At 41.1% G+C, this 17,432-nt stretch overlaps 1 protein-coding gene across 4 annotated transcripts in view; it reads right to left on the reverse strand.

The window, feature by feature from the left end:
- The window catches only part of LOC105490061 (cyclic nucleotide gated channel subunit alpha 3), an 87,388-nt gene that overhangs the window by 32,970 nt on the left and 36,986 nt on the right, over positions 1 to 17,432 (reverse strand). For 3 of the 4 annotated variants that reach the window (XM_011755324.3, XM_011755323.3, XM_011755319.3), the window contains exon 2: positions 17,209 to 17,387. The exons of the other annotated variant lie outside the window; for it this stretch is intronic. The gene's annotated coding sequence lies outside the window, so the exon portion shown is untranslated. The remainder of the gene's footprint in view (positions 1 to 17,208; positions 17,388 to 17,432) is intronic. 4 annotated transcript variants of the gene reach the window in all.

The following is a 17,432-nucleotide window of genomic DNA, read 5'->3' on the forward strand; positions in this document are numbered from 1 at the left end:
ATTGGACCCCCAGGAAACTGCAGCAACCCTACAGAAGAGGGCCTAACTGTTAAAAGAAAAATAAACAAAGCAACAACAGCAACAGCATCAACTAAAAAGTTCCCACAAAAATCCCATCCAAATGTCAGCAGCCTCAAAGACCAAAACAAGATAAACCCATGAAGATGAGAAAGGATCAGCCAAAAAATGCTGAAAACTCAAAAAACCAGAGTGCCTCTTCTCCTCCAAATGATCACAACATGTCTACAGCAAGGGCACAGAACCGGGCTGAGGCTGAGATGGATGAACTGACAGAAGTAGGCTTCAGAAAGTGGGTAATAACAAACTTCGCTGAGCTAAAGGAGCATGTTTTAACCTGATGCAAAGAAGCTAAGAACCATGATAAAACATTACAGGAGTTGTTAACCAGAATAACCAGTTGAGGGAGGAACATAAATGACCTGATGCTGCTGAAAAACATGACACAAGAACTTCACAAGTATCAACAGCCAAATAGACCAAGCAGAGGAAAGAATTTCAGAGCTTGAAGACTATCTTGCTGAAATAAGACGGGCAGACAAGATTAGAGGAAATAAAAGGGAAAAAGAATAAACAAAACCTCTGAGAACTATAGGATTATGTAAAAAGACTGAATCTATGACTGATTGGGGTACCTGAAAGAGATGGGTATAATGGAACCAAGTCAGAAAACACCCTTCAGGATATCATCCAGGAGAACCTCCCCAACCTAACAAGATAGGCCAACATTCAAATTCAGGAAATCTAGAGAACTCCAATAAGGAACTCCGTGAGAAGATCAACCCCAAGATATATAATCATCAGATTCTCCAAGGTCAAAATGAAGGAAAAAATGTTAAGGGCAGGGATTACAGGCATGCGCCACCACGCCCAGCTAATTTTTGCATTTTTAGTAGAGACAGGGTTTCACCATGTTGGCCGGGCTGGTCTCGAACTCCTAACTTCAAGTGATCTGCCTGCCTTAGCCTCCCAAAGTGTTGGGATTATAGGAGTGAGCCACCAGATCTCAGTAAGCTGAGGCAGGAGAGTCGCTTGAACCCGGGAGGTGGAGATTGCAGTGAACTGAGATTGCACCACTGCACTCCAGCCTAGGTGACAGAGCAGGACTCTGTCTAAAAAAAAAAAATGTTAAGGGCAGCCAGAGAGAAAGGTCAGGTCACCTACAAAAGAAAGCCCATCAGACTAACAGTGGACCTCTCAGCAGAAACCCTACAAGCCAGAAGAGATTGGGGGCCAATATTCAATACTCTTAAAGAAAAGAATTTGCAACCCAGAATTTCCTATCTGGCCAAACTAAACTTCATAAGCAAAGGAGAAATAAAATGCTTTTCAGACAAGTAAATGCTGAGGGGATTCATCAGCACCAGGCCTTGCAGGAGCTCCTGAAGAAAACACTAACTATGGAAAGGAAAAACTATTAGCCACTACAAAAATACACTGAAATACAAAGACCAACGACATTAGGAAGCAACTACCTCAGTAAGCCTGCAAAGTAACCAGCTGACATCATGATGACAGGATCAAATTCATACATAACTATATTAACCTTAAATGTAAATGGGCTAAATGTCCCCATTAAAAGACACAGAATGGCAAGCTTGATAAAGGGTCAAGACCCATCAGTGTGCTGCATTCAAGAAACCACCTCAGGTGCAAAGACACAAATGGGCTCAAAATAAAGGGGTGGAGGAAAATTTCCAAAGCAAATGGAAAGGAGAAAAAAGCACAGGTTGTAATCCTAGTACCTGACAAAACAGACTTTATTTATTTATTTATTTTTGGGATGGAGTCTTGCTCTCTTGCCCAGGCTGGAATGCAGTGGTGTGATCTCGGGTCACTGCAACCTCTACCTCCTGGGTTCAAGTGATTCTCCTGCCTCAGTCTCCCTAGTAGCTGGGATAACACGCCCACCTTGCCCTTCCAAAGTGCTGGGATTACAGGCATGAGTCACCACAACCAGCCTGACAAAACAAACTTTAAAGCAACAAAGATAAAAAAGACAAAGAAGGGCATTACATAATGGTAAAAGTATCAATTCAACATGAAGAGCTAACTATTTCAAATATATATGCACTCAATACAGGAGCACCTAGATTCATAAAACAAGTTCTTAGATACCTATAAAGAGACGTAGACTCCCACACAATAACAGTGGGAGACTTTAACACCCCACTGTCAATATTAGACAGATCACTGAGACAAAAAATCAACAAGAATATTCAGGACTTGAACTCAGCTCTGAATCAAGACCTGATAGATATCTACAGAACTCTCCACCCCAAAACAACAGAATGTACATTCTTATCAGTGCCACATCGATCACATAATTGGAAGCAAAACATTCCTCAACAGATGCAAAAGGACTGAAATAATAACAAACAGTCTCTCAGACCACAGCGTAATCAAATTAGAACTCAAGATTAAGAAACTCAAAACCACAGAACTACGTGAAAATTGAAAAACCTGCTCCTGAATAACTCCTGGGTAAATAATGAAATTAAGCCAGAAATCAAGAAGTTCTTTGAAACCAATGAGAACAAAGAGAAAACATACCAGAATCGCTGGGACCCAGCTAAAGCAGTGTTAACAGGGAAATTTATATCATTAAATGCCCACATTGAAAAGCTAGAAAGATCTCAACTTGACACCCTAACATCGCAACTAAAAGAACCAAGAGCAAACAAACCCCAAAGCTAGCAAAAGACAAGAAATAACCATGATCAGAGTGGAATTGAAGGAGATAGAGACACACACACAAAAAAACCTTCAAAAAAATCAGTGAATCCAGAAGCTGGTTTTTTGAAAAAATTAATGAAGTAGATAGATAGATCACTAGCTAGACTAATAAAGAAGAAAAGAGAGAAGAATCAAATAGACACAATAAAAAATGATAAAGGGGATATCACCACTAACCCTACAGAAATACAAACAACCATCAGAGACTACTATAAACACCTCTATGCAAATCAACTAGAAAATCTAGAAGAAATAGATAAATTCCTGGACACATATACCCTCCCAAGACTGAACCTGAAAGAAGTTGAATCCCTGAATAGACTAATAACAGGTTCTGTAATTGAGGTGGTAATAAATAGCCTACCAACCAAAGAAAGCCCAGGACCAGATGGATTTACAGCTGAATTCTACGCAGATACAAAGAGGAGCTGGTACCATTTCTTCTGAAACTATTCCAAGCAATTTAAAAGGAAGGACTCCTCCCTAACTCGTTTTATGAGGCCAGCATCATCCTGATACCAAAACCTGGCAGAGATACAACAACAAGAAAAATTTAGGTCAATATCCCTGACAAATATCGATGCAAAAATCCTCAATAAAATACTGGCAAACTGAATCCAGCAGCATCTCAAACAGCTTGTTCATCGCAGTTACGTCAACTTCATTCCTGGGATGCAAGCCTGGTTCAACATATGCAAATAAATAAATGTAATTAATCACATAAACAGAACTAAAGACAAAAACCACATGATTATCTCAATAGATGCAGAAAAGGCCTTCAACAAAATTCAACATCCCTTCCTATTAAAAACTCTCAATAAACTAAGTATTGATGGAACATACCTAAAAATAATAAAAGTCATTTATGACAAACCCACATCCAATATCATCCTGAATGGGCAAAAACTGGAAGCATTCCCCTTGAAAACCAGCACAAGATAAGGATGCTTTCTAGATCCTATATCTAGAAAACCCCATCATCTCAGTCCAAAAGCTTCGTAAGCTGATAAGCAACTTTAGCAAAGTGTCGGGATACAAAAATCACAAGCATTCCTATACACCAACAATAGACAAGCAAAGAGCTAAATAATAAATGAATTCCTGCTCAAAATTGCTACAAAGAGAGTCAGATACTTAGCAATATAGCTAACAAGGCAAGTGAAGGACGTCTTCAAGGAGAACTACAAACCACTGCTCAAAGAAATCAGAGAGGACACAAACAAATGGAAAAACATTCCATGCTCATGGATGGAAAAAAATCGTTATCATGAAAATGGCCATACTTCCCAAAGTAATTTATAGATTCAATGCTATTCCCATTAAACTACCATTGACATTCTTCACAGAATTAGAAAAAACTACTTTAAAATTCATATGGAAACAAAAAAGAGCTTGTATAGCCAAGACAATCCTAAGCAAAAAGAACAAAGCTGGAGGCATCATGGTACCCAGCTTCAAACTATGCTACAAGACTACAGTAACCAAAACAGCATGGCACCAATACAAAAATAGATATATAGACCAATGGAAAAGAATAGAGAACTCAGAAATAAGACCACACATCTACAACCATCTGATCTTTAACAAATCTGACCAAAGCAAGTAATGGGGAAAGGATTCCCTATTTAATAAATGGTACTGGGAGAACTGGCTAGCCATATGCAGAAAATTGAAACTGGACCCCTTCCTTACACCTTTTACAAAAATTAACTCAAGATGGATTAGAGACTTAAATGTAGAACCCAAAACCTTAAAAACCCTAGAAGAAAATCTAGGCAATACCATTCAAGACAGGCATGGGCAAAAACTTCATGATGAAAATGTCAAAAGCAATTGCAACAGAAGCAAAAATTGACAAATGGGATCTAATTAATTTAAGTTGCTTCTGCACAGCAAAAGAAACTATCATCAAAGTGAACAGACAACCTACAGAATGGGAGAAAATTTTTGCAATCTATCCATCTGACCAAGGTCTAACATCCAGCATCTATAGGGAACTTAAACGAATTTACAAGAAAAAAACAACCCCATTAAAAAGTGGGCAGGCTGGGCATGGTGGTTCACATTTGTAACCCCAGCATTTTGGGAGGCCAAGGCAGGCAGATCATCTGAGGTCAGGAGTTCGAGACCAGCCTGACCAATATGATGAAATCCCATCTCTACTAAAAATATAAAAAATTAGCTGGGCATTGTGGCAGGCACCTGTAATCCCAGCTACTCGGGAGGCTGAGGTAGGAGAATCTCTTGAACCCGGGAGGCAGAGGTTGCAGTGAGCTGAGATTGTGCTATTGCACTCCAGCCTGGGCAACAAGAGTGAAACTGCCTCAAAAAAAAAAAAAAAAAGTGGGCAAAGGGCATGAAAAGACACTTCTCAAAAGAAGACATTTATGTGGCTAACAAAAATATGAAAAAAAGCTCAACATCACTGATCATTAGAGAAATGCAAATCAAAACCACAATGATATACCATCTCATGCCAGTCAGAATGGTGATTATTAAAAAGTCAGATGCTTGTGGGGCTATGGAGAAACAGGAATGCTTTTACACTGTTGGTGGGAGCGTAAGTTAGTTGAACCATTGTGGAAGACAGTGTGGCGATTCCTCAAAGACCCAGAACCAGAAATACCATTTGACCCAGTAATCCCATTACTGGTTATATACTCAAAGGAATATAAATTATTCTATTATAAAGATACATGCATGCATATGTTCATTGTGGCACTATTCACAATAGTAAAGACATGGAATCAATCCAAATGCCCATCAATGACAGACTGGATAAAGAAAATGTGGTACATATATACCATGGAACACTAAGCAGCCATAAAAAGGAATGAGATCATGTCCTTTGCAGGGACATGGATGGAGCAGGAGGCCATTATCCTCTGCAAACTAACTCGGGAACAGAAAACCAAACACTGCATGTTCTCCTCACTTATAAGTGGGAGCTGAACAATGAGAATACGTGGACACAGGGAGGGGAATAACAACACACACTGGGGCCTCTCCAGGGGTGATGGGGAGGGAGAGCATCATAATAAATAGCTAATGCATGCTGGGCTTAATACCTAGGGATGGGTTGATAGATGCAGCAAACCACCATGGCACACATTTACCTATGTAACAAACCTGCATGTCCTGCACATGTACCCCAGAACTAAAAATAAAATAAAATAAAAATAATACACATATTCCTGTGTGTTATCCAAATAGCACTGCCAAGCAATATAGTAGTAGTTAAAATATTTTGAAATCTGATTATATTCCAGTCAATGTACTAAGTTTTTTACATCATTATTTATTCTAACTTGTGACTCTCTGAGGTGGATGCTATTAGTGTCCTCAATTGCATAGATGAGGAAATGGAGGCTTATAACAGGTTATGTAACTTTCCAAAGAATGTGTGAGGTCCAGAAGCCACATTAGAACTCAGGCGTATTTAACTCAATCTATGCAGACTTTGGCCAAATCCTTGTCTCCCACCTCCCTCTGGCCTCATGATTTTCAATACTTTAAAATGGAAAGTTTATATGTTTTTAGGTAAAAAAGCAATAAATTCAATTTGAAATTGTCCATTCAACACTTTTTAATTGAGCACTTACTATGTGCCAGGCAATATGCTAGAAGCTGGGGGCTTATTAGAGAGCTATACGCAGCTCTGTCCTCCAGGAGCTGACAGTCAAGCGGGGTGCAGAGCGAGTCTCAAAGAAGTTTGGGACTCTGTGGAAAAACTATCAAATGACTCTTCTTTGTACATTTCCAGGCAAATTACACCAAATAAAGTGCATTGTCTCCAGCTTGTGCCCCTTCCCTCTGCCCCCTCAGCTGCATTCTCTATCCTGGGCACAAACTCTGGTCCCACCGCCATGGCATGGAGGCAGTACCTCTGTCCTCTCATAGACCTGCCCCCTGCTGAGGGCCACTAGGTGCCAGGCACAGGTGGGTTCCGTGCAAAACTTCCTTACTTAATCCTCACAGCAGCCCCCCTCTCTCTCTTACAAATGATGAAACTGGACAGGTGAGTCATTTCCCTAAGGTTGCTGCTGAGGACTGGAGCCAGGATTGACTAAAAATCTGTCTGACTCCACAACCTGAGAGTGCAAAGTCATTGAGGGAGCTGGTATTGCCTTTAGGCTTGGGTAGGAGGGGTCTCTGCTTTAAATGACCCCATGCTGGCCCTCCTCCAGCCACACCCCTCCCAGAGGGTCGAGAAGCCCATAGGGTCAAGGGGCCATGCCCACCGGGAACCCTGCCCCTGCTCTAGCAATGGTCTGAGTGCCCAGGACTCCCAGATTCTCTGTCCAAGAGGCTCTGAACTGGTTCTAGAGCCTGCCTGGGACTCTTCCTGGTCCATCTTCCTGAGTGCACCAGCTTGCACTGCCCTAGGCCCAAGGAGCAGCCATTTGTCGGGGATGGGGGAGACAGAGCCTGGAGATGTGGGCAGGGCGTCCACAGGCGGGTGTGCAGGGCCTCCTGTGCAAGGCCCCTTTGACATGGCGTGGACCTAGGGCTGGGGAGAGAAGGGGGCAGGTCAGGGGCAGGGAACCAGAGACCAGCTCTCCTCATGACTTCCTGCTCTCAGGCTCAACTCCAAGGGGCCTGAGTACTCTCGGTTTGAACCTGGCCTCCAGGTTGTGATGCAGTGTATTTGCCAGGTTAGGAGGGTGGGTACATTTGATTTAACAGTGTGCTATCTTGGTCCATGTAATGGTCATCTCTGGTCCTCTACCTCACGTCCTTCCTGCCCACCTTTCAGTCCAGCCATTGCTATGGCAACCAGCTGCATGCTGGGTAACCCATGTATTTTGCCTCAGCGACACTGCAGATTCTAGGGCCTTCTGCCTTGGGGGCTTCCTTACTTCCCCCAGGAAGCACTTGCCGAGACCACATCACCCTTCTGATGCATGTGCAAACGCTGGAGGGGTAACACCCTTGGGGCAACACTGGGCCAATAGCAGCAGGAGCCTGAGGGAATATACTCTTCCATCCCTCAGGAAGATGGTTCTGAGACACTTTCTACCTGGCTCCTTGGAGAACCCCTTGTTGCCCAGAGTGGCGATCAGTTTGATAATGGACATCTGGGTTGGCTTGTCCTTCTTCCCTTTTGCCCTCTCCAAGACCCCTACTCCTGTTCCTTAGAATCACTCCCCAAATAAACTGCCTGCCTGCATGCCCTGTTCAAGGCTCTGTTTTGGAGGGCAGTGAGTATCACTGCTAAGAGAGTCTTTAACTTTTAGATATCTGGGCTACGGTAAGTCATTTGTACTCTTGACCCAAGTCCCTCAAGGTTTAGGAGTGAGCCAACTTTCCCTTTTAATTCTCTGTTCTTTATCCAGGAGAACGATGGTTGGAGTAGGACAGGGCAAAATGTACATCACGAAAGGGAAATGTTAAGTTTAAGATAACTCAGATCTTTTTTCCCTATTGTCTCATAACTGTCATAAATGGTTGTCTTTGAAAAAATACATTAAAAAATCAGGATCCAAATAAGGAACCAATCTTGTTGATCGGTTGATATATCTTCTTGGTATTTTTACCTGTAAAGTTTTTCTCTTTGTGTAGAAATTTAATTATTTGTCCAATGGAGTTTACTACAGTATGAATTTTTGCTGATTCCAACCCTAAAATGTTACCTTGTACTGGTAGTTGTACCCAGAGTCTTGGTCAATTTATTAATTTTTTTTGCATGACAATTTCATAGGGGATTCTTTGTTCTTCCATCAGAAGGCACATAAGATCTCATTGTATTTCTTTGGGTCATGTTAGCAGCCGTTGATGATCATTTGCTAGCTCCATCAATTCCTTAGAGGTTGTAAGTTGCTGGTATTCTATCATTCCTTCCTCAATTAGCTGACATATTTTTAAAAGAAAAAATTTTATTCTGAATTATTCAATTGGTTAATTCCTATAGGAAAGGCTGAATAAACACTGTATTTATTTATTTCCCTGTATTTATCAGTTTTTGAGTCATGACGTCTTAAGAGATTACCCAACCACTGCATGTGTTTTCACATCTGGCCCTGCCTTGATGAACTCTTTGTGAGTAGAACTCACAAATGAGATCATGAAACCATAATCTGTGATCCTGGGGCTCTGCGGACAATGAAGCTGCCATCTAGCCAGGGACCCCTGAGTGCGAGGCACTTTCATGTCCCTCACGCGTGAATCCTCAGGGACCCCAAGAGAGAATAGCGATGCTCATCCAGCAGATGAGGAAATGAACCCCTGGGCCTGTCTCACTCCAAAATCCACATTATGGCTTGTTCTGTTTATCACAGGCACTGCGGGAGATTGGAAATGCACAAATGCAATTTTAATTTTTAATTTTCAAACATAGCAAGAAGATGCATTCTGCCAACTGTGAAGGTGACCTTGAAGTGGATCCCAGGCATGAGTCTAGGAGTGGTTTTTGAGCATCTCTCAAAAGAATGCGTATTTTCTAGGACCTAACTGGAGAGCTAAGAACATGCCATTTCAGACAATTTCCATTTTCTTTACAACATGACTAAATCTAGCATGTTCCCCTGCCACCAGCCCCCTTACTGACTCCTTGCCAATGATGTCCCAGGCACTGTACCTGGTCCTGAGAATTATGAAGATGAGGAAGACAGGTCTCTGCCATTAAGAGCATAACATTTGCATGGAGGACACAGGCATGTTAAACAGTGAGGGTAAGGTAGTGCAAGTGGTGTAGAAATACAGGTAGAGGCATGATGGGGTGCAATGCAGGATGGGGAGGAAATCCTTAATTCTGCCTTAGGGAACATCAAGGAGACTTCCCAGGTGAAAAGCCATCACATTGACTTAGCGACTTAGCACTATCCAACATTTACCATTACAGTGTTACATGTGCCACTTGCAATCACACTTTGCTGTGCCCTTCAAGGATTCAATTGTGACTTTTGCACTCCAGTGCTCATCCTGGACTCTCTCCACGGTCACTCGTCTGGATGTCTGAGTAGCCAGGCATTTAACACAGCTCACTGTATTCCAGTTATTCTTGTACTTTCCTTGTTCCTTTACTCCAAAAGGCTTAAAGGCAAGAACTATCTCCTTTTACCTAAAAAATACTTTATTCTTCAAACACCCGGCACATACACATAGTAGGTAGTAGAATGTGTGGTATTAATGGAGGAATTGGTGAGTAATCATCATGACCACACTGATAACAACAGCCACGTATTTATTGTTTAATTTTTGCCTGTTACTGTTCTGATAATTTTAAGTGCATATTTACTCATTTGATCCTCACAATGATTGTGTGAATGAGTCACACTGAAAATTTCCATCCCACTTAGAATTTATGAATGGGAATTTATAAATGGGAATTTATGAGAGATCAAACATACTACAAAGGAGGGCAAAGCATGTCGCGCCCCTTGCTGTAGACTGAACGTGCTTCTGAAAGAAAACCTTGCTCCCCACTCACGATGACTAACTAACCCCTTGCACAGTTTGTTCATTCTCTGTCTTCTTTTTTATTATGGCTTGAACATCAAAACTAATCCTGGTCTGATTTGAGTGGTTTGAAACATTACCATTTTCCAAGTCTGAATGTGGCTGTCAATGGAGAGATGACAGAGAGGGGTCCATAGTCCTGTATAGATGCGCCACAAGTCCACTGGAGTTTGTTCTGAATGATCATCGTCCTTGGGGAGGAGACTCTATTCAGCCAGGGTTTGGCAGGTCCAATTAGTGAGGTGCCAAGTGTGGACACGAGCCATGGCAAACAAGCCGAAATCTCAATCAGGACAGAGCACAGAGTCCTGATGGACAGGCATACTCGGCCCAGGCCACTGTTTTCTCTGGCAGAGACTGACCACTGGGGTCTTTGATCTTCTCAGAAGTAATTCTCTCAGACTCTGTCTGAGTCTGATTCGTTCAGTCCTCCAAAACTCAACCTTCTCAGCATCACCCCGGACAAATGCACTCAGCAAGTTATCAGTAAATGTGAGGCTGGACAGGCTCACTTCGTCAAATTAAACTCCAAAGGTAAGTCAAGAACTCCCCCAGGGTCTACATACCTTGAAACTTTTCTAAAACACTTTTCCAAAACACTCTTCCTTTCCCTTCTGCCCCCATCCCGCTTGAGAACTGCAGGGTGGAAGGGAAATTCTCCAATGTTGAAGCACTTAATTACCCTAAGACCCATGAACCACCCCACAGAGCTGACGCAGGCACCACATTGACATTCCTACGGCCGGCGAAGAGGCCTGGTGATTTGAAGCAGAGCCCTAGGCTTATGGAGAGAGAAAACCCTGAGTGAAATATCTTTTGTTTGACTCAAATCACATTTGAAAGGCAGTATAAGGGGTCAAGGGCACTGGCCTGAGAGAAAGGAGAGATGGCTTCCCTTCCCAGCTTAGCCTCCAATGTGGGTAAGTGACCAGCACTTTAAATTTCTTCATCTAATCATAGAAATGGCCTTATTTAAAATGAAATCATCCACAAAATCCTGATGCATAAAGCATTTACTTATCGTATTTTATTTAAAAGTATTTGATAACTTTGATAAAGACAATTAGTGGGGCACAATTTAATTTTGGCCATGATGGTCAATATATTAAAGTTTGGTACAGAAGACATGTCAGTGCTATCTTTATATTTTTAAGTTTTAAAAATATTTAAATATACCTTTTAAAAAACTTAAAATGTGTGCAGAACATCTTAAGAAACTGTGGAACAGAGTTGAAAATCATGGGCCCAGTTGATTATTAAAAGTCCTTCAATTCTAGAAGTTCCCTGATGGATCAAAGCACTACATGCAAATATTACACCTGAGGGTCCTCTTATATTTTATGTGTGAATGTGAGCCTATGTGGAGAAAATAAAAACATTCCAGAGCTTCAAAAACAGAAAGGAAAACTATATAATGTTAGTATTTTTGGAAACTGTATAAGAAAAGTGAAAACTAGTTGAGTATCAGAACTTACGTGAAAGGACACTTTGAAATTCAGATTACTATGCAAAAGTTCTCAACAAGATACTAGTAAATTATATCCAGCAACATACAAAAAGGATTTCACAGTGAAACCAAGTGATGTTTATCCCAGAAATGCAAAATAGACTTATCCAAAATCAATCAACGTGATACTCCCTCCTAATAAAACAAAGGGCAAAGAGCTCATAATCATCTCATGAACACAGAAAATGCATTTGGCAAAAATCCAACATGCTTTCATGGTGAAAATAATTAAAAGCTAGGAGTATAAGGAAACTTCCTCAACCTAACAAAGGGTATCCATGACACAACCACAGTTAACAGCATAGTGAATGGTGAAAGTGTTAAAAGAAAAAATAGATTGGACTGCATCAAAATAAAAATACCTTGGTGTATCAAAATATGCCATCAACAAAGCAAAAAAGCAATCTATAGAATGGGAGAAAATGTTTTCATTTTTTATTTCTTTAGAGACAGAGTCTCACTGTGTCACCCAGACTACAGCACAGTGGTTTGATTACCGCTTTCTGCAGCCTTGACCTCCTGCACTCAAGCCATCCTCCAACTTTAGCCTCGTGAGTAGCTGGGCCACAGGTGCACACCATCATGCCCAGCTATTTTTAAAAATTTTTTGTAGAGATGGTGTCTCTCTCTGTTTCCCAGGCTGATCTCAAACTCCTAGGCTCAAGTGATCCTCCTGCCTCAGCCTCCCAAAGTGCTGGGATTGCAGAATATATTTTAAGTCATATATTAGCAAGGAACTTGTATCCACAAGATATAAAGAACTCTTATAACTCCATAATAAAAAGTCAAATAACCCAATTAAAAAGTAGGCAAAGGATTTGAATAGACATTTATCTGAAGAAGATATACAATGGCTAAGAAGCATATGCTAACATTCTTCATGTATTTAGTCATGAGGAAATGCAAATCAAAAGCACAATGACATACTACAGTTGGCCCTCTCATCTGCAGGTTCTGCATCTGCAGATTCAACCAATCACAGATTGAAAATATTTGAAAAACCCCAAAACAATAATGAATAACAATACAACAATAAAAATAAAACAAATAAAAACAATACAGTATAAACTATTTATATAGCATTTACACTGTATTAGGTACTACTATAAGTAATCTAGAGATGATTTAAGGTACAGTACACAGGAGGTTATATGTAGGTGATATGGTTTGGATCTGTGTCTCCTCCCAAATCTCAAGTTCAGTTGTAACCCCCAATGTTGGAGGTGGGAACTGATGGGAGTAATTGGCTCTTGGGGTGGATTTCTCATGAATTATTTAGCACCATCCCCTTGGTGCTGTTCTGATGACAGTGAGTGAGTTCTTATGAATTCTGGCCATTTACAAATGTGTGACGCCTCCCCCGCTTGCTCCTACTCATGCCAAGATGTGCATACTCCCTTTCTGGCTTCCATCATGATTGTAAGTTTCCTGAAGCTTCCCAAGAAGCTGAGCAGATGCCAGCATAATGCTTCCTGTACCACCTGCAGAACTATGAGCTGAGTAGACCTCTTTTCTTTATAAATTACCCAGTTCTCAGGTATTCCTTTATAGCAATACAAGACTGGACTACTACAGCAGGTTATTTATTAGATTGGTAATGGCAAAAAACACAATTACTTTTGTACTAACCTAATACAAATACTATGCCATTTTGTATAAGGGACTTCAGCATCTGTTAAATTTTGGTATTTGTAGGTAGGTCCTGGAACAAATGCCCCTCAGATACTGAGGGATGACTGTACTCAACATTGACTGGGATGGTTATAAAAGGTCCTTCCATTCCAGAAGTTCCATGATATAATAAAACCCTACAGTGTAAATATTATACTTGAGTGTCCTTTCATATTTTATGTGTGAATATGAACCCAGGTGGAGGAAATAAAAAAATTACAGAGCTTCAAAAATAGAAAGAAAAAGAGCTATATAATGTTAATATTACCATAACAAGTTAGTGAGTGTATTAGTTAGGGTTCTCCATGGAAACAGAACCAATAGGTTATATATATTGTTGATCCTTGAACAGCATGGGTTTGAACTGTACAGCTCCACTTCTACATGTTTTTCTTTCAATAAATATATCGAAAAAAAATTTGGAGATATGTGACAAATTGAAAAATCCCCATTTTTTCCTTGCTTACTTTATTGTAAGAATACAGCCTGTAATACATAGAACATACAAAATGTGTGTTAATTGGCTATTTATGTTATAGGTAAGGCTTGTGGTCAACAGTAGGCTATTAGTAAATCAGTTTGAAGAAGCCAAAAGAGTTATATGTGGATTTTTGACTGTGTAGGGGATCAGCACCCCTAATCTCTGCATTGCTCAAGGGTCAACTGTATATACATATGATGTATTACAAAGCATTAGAGGCTGAGAAGCCCATGAGCTGCTGTCTATAAGCTGGAGACCAGAAAAACCAGTGGTGCAGTTCTGAGAGCCAGAGGGCCAATTAAGGGCAGGAAACTGATGATGTCCCAGCTCAACGAGTGAATTCCCCTTTCTTCTACATTTTTTCCTACTCAGGCTCTCAATGGATTGAATAGTGGCCACCAACACTGGGGAGGGCAATCTACTTTACCCAGTCCATGGATTCAAATACTAATCTCTTCTGGAAATTCGCTCACAGGCACCCCCAGAAATAATGTTTCATCTGGGCACCCTGTATCCCAGGCAAGTTGATACATAAAATTAATCATAGTCCACAATGCGATGTGGAAAACTGGAAGCCTCATTCATTTCTGGTGGGAATGATGTAGCCACTTTGGAGAACAGCTGGGTAGCTCCTCAAAATGTTAAACCTGAGTTACCGTACGATCCAGGAATTCTACTGCTAAGCATATACCTAAGAGAAATAAGAACACGTCCACACAACAACTTGTACGTGAATGTTCATAGCAGCATTATTTACAGTAGCCCTAAGTGGAAATGACAATCATTTATTAGGGCCTATCCACTGATAAATGGATAAACAAAATGTAGGATGTCCACATCATAAAATGTTATTTAGAGGGAATCTTATTTGGCAATAGAAAAGAATAAAACAGTGATACATGCTACAACATGGGTGAACCTTGAAAATATTATGCTAAGTGGAAGAAGCCAGACAAAAAGAGCCACATGATATATAAATTCATGAACATGAAATGTCCAGAATAGGCAAATCCACACAGACAGAAAGTAGAGTAGAGGTTGTCTGGGAGAGAATGAGAAAAAGGAATGACTGCTAATGGATACGGGGTCCCTTTTGACGGTGTTGAAAAGTTCTAAGATTGTAATGTGGTGATGGCTGCACAACTATAAATATACTAAAAACCAGTGACATGTGCATTTTAAATGGGTGACATTTGTGTCATGAAAATTATACCTAAAAAGAAATAATTTAAAATCTAAAATCAAAACGCTTTTTAAAATGCAGAACTCACAATATCACCTACTAGAAACTCACGAAATGTAATAAAGGGGAGAAATGCCAAAATATGACATTAATAATAATGAGCATCACATTTTTGAGGGCTTCTATTATGCCAGTCACTGCTGTATAGCTTTTTACAGTATCAACTCATTTAATCTTTTCAATAACCCTATGGGGTAAGTATTATTCTTATCCCCTGTATTAGTCCATTTTCATGGACTAATAAAGGCATACCTGAGACTGGGTAATTTACAAAAGGTTTAATGGACTCACAGTTCCACATGGCTGGGAAAGCCTCACAATCATGGTGGAAGGAGGAGCAAGTCACATCCTACATGGACGGCAGCAGGCAGAGAGAGAGAGCTTATGCAGGGAAGCTCCCCCTTATAGAGCCATCAGATCGCATGAGACTTAGTCACTATCACGAGAACAGCATGGGAAAGGCCTGCCCCCATGATTCAATTACCTCCCACTGGGTCCTTCCCACAACACGTGGGAATTCAAGATGAGATTTGGGTGGGGACACAGACAAACCACATCATCCCCATTTTACAGAGTAGCAAACCAAGGTACACAGTTCACACAGCCAGGACTTCAACAGGCAATCTAATTGTAGAGCCTGCAAGCTTTTAAGCCCTTGCCTCTTAAGAAACAAGGCAACTTCTGGGGACAGTAAGTATTAAAACTTTCTCCATCTGCCCAAGAAAGGTCCCGAAAAGCCAGTTCAAGTCTTAGACAACAAGAATGTATCCAGTTGTGCTCAGAGTTGAGCTGTGAGGTGATGTGGGAAGATGAAGGTCAGAATCCAATTCCCCCGTCTCTATGGAGGCTGCCCCAAACACATCAATGTGCCTGCACCATGATAGAGATAATGAGTCTGAGTTAGGACAGTTGAGTCTTGTTTCCCAAAGAAATCGTCTCATGACTGGAAGGCAGAGTTCTCTCTCTGAACTCTGGCATTTTTATAACATGAGCAAATGGAAGCTTCCAAATGTCAGCTGCAAATTTTTCAATTCCTGTCTGAGAAGAAAGTTAAGGTTGTTCTCAAGAACAGGAAGAGATTTGGAGTAAAAGAAAATGCAGTGAAATTGGATGAAGATGATCAATTATGTTACTTAACCAAGAGGCAGGGGCTTGTCTCATGACTAGAAAGTGTCCTGGTCTCTGCAGAGATGATTCAGAATTAATGGCACTCTGAGTTTCTCAGCTGTGAGCGTGCTCAGTTTTGAAATTGCTGCTTTGTAATACGATTCAGCTGTTCAGGTTGAGATTGCAAGAGGATGAAAGTGCTTTTCAGACCTTACCAGAGCTGGGGAGCCAGAGCTCTCCATAGCCAGCCCTATAGATGCTCCAAACCTAATTGCAAGCATGGGAGGTAAAGTGTTTTTTTTTTCTTAATGAACTTTTGTGATGTGGTTATAAAAGTAATACATTGCTTTTATTTTATTAGGAAGTAATAAGATGTCCAAATCTAACTTTGAGTACTTACAATATGTCAGGCAATGAGCTGAGGAATTCACTTCAATTACTTCATTTAATCCCCAAAACAACTCGATGAGGCAGGCATTATAACTATTACTACTGCCAATGTACACACTAAGAAGCTGAGACTCAGAATGATTAAATACCTTGGTTCAAAGTCACCCAGTGGCAGAGCTGGGGAGTAGAAGTCAGTTTAACCCCTACACTGCATTATTATAATTCAAGGTGAAATGTATGAATCCTGCAAAGGAGGACAAAAGAAGCGCTCTGGGGATTAGATGAGTTCTGGGGTGCAGACGGAGTTCAGGGAAGAGTTTTCCTTGGAGCAAAACTATTTGAATGGCAGCACTCTCTCCCCCAGCTACTGTCAAGCCTGCTCTTCTTCCCTGCAGTACTGTCTTGGTTAATGCCATGAGCGACACCCAGCACCAAATGACTACCCAGCTAAGACTGCGTGAGCTTTTACTCCTTCCTCTCCCTTACTGCCCCAGATCCAGCATCATCAAGTCTTGTCATTCACAGCAACAGCTATCTCTCTCCTCCATGCCCTCCAATTCTTTTATTTACTAATTCAGAAATGTGCCGAGCACTCACCCTGTGCAAGTCTCTGCTAGGCTTGTGTCGAACCAGAGCAGAGGTCACTCCTGGTCTCTTTGAGCTCTCTTCCTGCTTGTGTCCAGGCCTTTCTCTCTCCCCAGGATGGCTGAAATAGCTATCTTTGCTCATCTCCCATCTTCAGGCTGTGGCTCCTATAATCCGTCCAGTCCCTGGCACTAAGGAGGGGCTCAATGAGTGTAGAATGAATAAATGTGTAGATG

Source organism: Macaca nemestrina, chromosome 13 (assembly GCF_043159975.1).
Source record: "Macaca nemestrina isolate mMacNem1 chromosome 13, mMacNem.hap1, whole genome shotgun sequence".
Taxonomy (NCBI): Eukaryota; Metazoa; Chordata; class Mammalia; order Primates; family Cercopithecidae; genus Macaca; species Macaca nemestrina.